The sequence below is a fragment of the Octopus bimaculoides genome, chromosome 6, assembly GCF_001194135.2.
Source record: "Octopus bimaculoides isolate UCB-OBI-ISO-001 chromosome 6, ASM119413v2, whole genome shotgun sequence".
Taxonomy (NCBI): domain Eukaryota; kingdom Metazoa; phylum Mollusca; class Cephalopoda; order Octopoda; family Octopodidae; genus Octopus; species Octopus bimaculoides.
The window spans coordinates 48,167,088-48,171,253 of NC_068986.1; positions in this window are offsets into that span (position 1 = coordinate 48,167,088).

The window sequence follows — 4,166 nt, forward strand, 5'->3', positions numbered from 1 at the left end:
CACCACCACCTTCTTTACCCCATTTGCTTCATCTTTTCCATCCTCTGCCACTTCCTACTTTTCTTCATTATCATTGTCATCATTACCACCAAATACCTTCTTTCGTTGTTGCTGTTTTTTTGCTGTTATTGTTGCTTAGCTTCATGCTTGCTCTCATCATGTTGACCCATAATCAAAAGCACTCCAATGGTTACCCCCACTACCACTTTGTATAGCGGTAACTACGTTCGCTACATCGTATGATAAGAGGTTTCGTTGATGTTTCTAGTAAACATTGTTAGTACGTGTTTACCTTCTAATTACACCCACAACGAGGCATTCTAGCACACACACACACACACACACACACACACACACACACACTCAAGCACGCGCACATACATACACACTCCGTGTTTTACATGTTATACACGACACACGAGGGTTTCGCAATGTCTTGTTGAAAAACTTGCACAGGTGATTTATTTGTCTATTGAGATCAAATGTTGGTGCAGTACGTTAGGTGACTGTCTCTATCAAATCGACATTGCTTGAGCAGGTGTGCATTGTGCTAAACGTTAGATGTCGAAGTGACCGCAGAGCAGACTGAAATAAAGTATTTGGCTCAAAAACACAACACACCACCCAATCCGTCGATATATGTTGGCATTCCGTCGGTTACGATGACAAGGGTTCCAGTTGATGCGATCAACGAAACTGCTTGTTCTTGAAATTAACGTGCAAGTGGCTGAGCACTCCACAGACACATGTACCCTTAACGTAGTTCTCCGGGATATTCAGCGTGACACAGTGTGACAAGGCTGACCCTTTGAATTACAGGCACAACAGAAACAGGAAGTAAGAGTGAGAGAAAGTTGTGGTGAAAGAGTACAGCAGGGTTTACCACCGTCACCTGCCGGAGCCTCGTGGAGCTTTAGGTGTTTTCGCTCAATAAATACTCACAACGCCCGGTCTGGGAATCGAAACCGCGATCCTACGACCGCGAGTCCGCTGCCTTAACCACTGGGCCATTGCGCCTCCACCCGTCGATATAAACACAATAATATAAAAATATGAAAGAAATTGTTGTATACAGTGCTCAGGTGCACTACAGCTAAGAAAAAAAAATTGCCATCAGGCGTACTGTAGGCGGATTTCAACATGGAAGTTTTGAAGGATGTAACGTCATGACAGCTAACAACTGATGCGGGTAGTTTATTCCATGCTTCAACAATTCTGGGCGTGAAAAAATGTTTCAGAAAGTCATGGATGCTGTGGAGATTTTTGATTTTGTGACCATGTCCACGAGTGTTTGTCATATGGAATTTAAATAGGTGCTCAAAAAGGTGCCCAGTGTTGTTGGAAAGATGGTTGATAATCTTGTGGGTGTCTACCAAGTCAGTTGCCAAACATCTGAGTTTCAATGTACCCATGCCCAGTGAAGCAAAACATTAAGAGTATGGTAGATGCCTGACGGCGGATATTAGTTTTATTGCACGTTTCTGAAAAGTTCCTGAACATCTGGATGCTAATTCTGTATTCCTGAGGCTCATTAAATCATTTGCAGATTCCCAACTGATGATCTATGATATAAATTGAACACAGGAGTGATATAATGTTACACAAATATAACTAATCTTAATCAAAATAAGGTATCTTTAATTCATTGCTCATAATATGTAATTAAAAATTTATTAATTAAAGATGCGATAACAATCTCAATGTGAATAAGACAGTAGAAAATGGAAGAATCTCGAAAATATGAAGAGTACGGACACATTTCTTCTATCAAGAAATGAATCTCAGCATTACGCGTACACACACACTCGTACACACATGCACACACACATACACACATACATACGCACATACATACGTGCACTCATATACAAATACACACACACACACAAAGAATAATTACTACATGCAAAGAATGCTATCTCTTCACGTTTGTACATCCAAATACGTACAGCCACTCACACATGCATGCAAGCGGCGCTCACACACGCGCGCACGCACACATACACACACGCACATATGTGTAAGTACAGTGATATTATTGGCAGTGGCGGTGAAGTTTTGTCGGGTGGTTAGTTAAAACAGTTTGAATAAGCAAGACACCTGTCAAGACTTCGAAGTCACCACCATTCCGCTCATAAATATAAGAGTTTACAGCTGAATTGAATATCTTTATCAGTTAACGTTTTCCACTTCTATGCACATCAAAACACTCATTTTTACTATACACATACACACATACATACATACATACATACATACATACATACATACATACATACATACATGCATACAAATTTATATCTATACCAATGATAATTGGAACACTTGGTTTTGTAAGTAAATGTCTAACTATCAATTTGGATAAGCTCAGATTTTCAGGAAAAAAAAAAAAATCAAGCGATTTGCATTTTACAAATACAATTTGTAAGTGGCACAGTAAAACTATGCAAGACTTTTTTCAGCTTTAAAATGTAACATTGTTTTCATTATCTACATTCTAAATTTGGAACTTTGTATCTGTGGTAGAAACCAGTTCCTTCTTCAGAGAATTTAAATGATTAAAAATAGAAGGGACCTACCTACCTACCTACAGACCTAGCTACCTGGCTGGCTGGCTGGCTGGCTGGCTGCCTGCCTGCCTACCTACCTACCTACCTACCTACCTACCTATACATACATATATGCATACATACATACATACATACATACATACATACATACACGAATGTAAGCGCCGACGAGATCAATGACTTGCGCTGATCGTTTGATTTTGTGCTTACATATATAACTGTACATATGTACATGAACATATATTTATATCTATCTATCTATCTATCTATCTATCTATCTATCTATCTATCTATCTATCTATTCTATCTGCCTGCCTGCCTGCCTGCCTGTCTGTCTGTCTGTCTGTCTGTCTGTCTGTCTGTCTATCTATCTATCTATCTATCTATCTATCTATTTATCTATCTATCTATCTATCTATCTATCTATCTATCTATCTATCTATCTATCCATCTATTTATCTATCTATCTATTTAGGTCTACACATGCGCGCACACACACACACACACAACTGTCATCCTAAAAAAAGCCCCACAAAAACAAGCAGAAACGATGCAATTATTAGAAGAATCACATCGACGGTAAAAGCGAGAAGAGCTACAAGATGAAAACTAAGCATGACAACAATAGTAACAAGAACAGTAGTATCTCGGAAAATTTATTTAACCAAACCGAAGAAAAAAGTTCCAGGATTTTGATTGAAGTTGTTAATCAAATACAATTGGTAGATTACTTTAGAATCGTTTTGTGATGTTGGTAGCGATGAAGATTGGTGATGATGCTGATTGTGTAACTGCTGACGGTTTTACTGAATACGATTCACAGAAATGATGTTGACGGTGGTGGTGGTGATGGTGGTGACGGTGGTGGTAGTGGCAGTGAAGGTTGTGGTGATGGTGGCGGTGATGATGGTGGTAATGATGAAGGTGTTGTTGCTGTAGTGATTACAGTGTGGCGGTGGTGGTAATAGTGGTGATGGTGATGTTGACTGTGATGTTAATGGTTGTAGTGTTGTATATAATGGTGGTGCTGTTGAATATAGTGGTGGTGGTAGTAGTGATGGTGATGATGATAACTATAGTCCTGGTAAGAATATTGACGATTGTGATGATAGTCACTGCTGGTCATAATGATGATGATGATGACGACGACGACAACGACGACGACGATGATGATGATGATGATGATGACGACGACGATGAATGATGATGATGATGATAACGAAGACAACAACGACGATGATGATGACGATGTTGATGATGATGATGATGATGATGATAATGAACATATGTTATGCTCAATTGTCGATTTCTTATATCTTAGTCTCGTTATTCGGGGTTGGTCTTCATTCTCGTATATTGGAAAGTGTTTGTGCGATCATAGTCTTTGGGGATCGCTTACTTTGGTATTGTTTAGTTGTCCTCACAGGCAACCTAATTAGGCTTGGACAATGCTTAAATATTAATGTCTAGTTTTGTGGGGTACACACACACACACACATACACACACACACACACACACACACACACACACACATATATATAGGGAAAATTCACAAAAAACCCCCAAAAGACGAGACAGGTGGTGTAGACAACAAA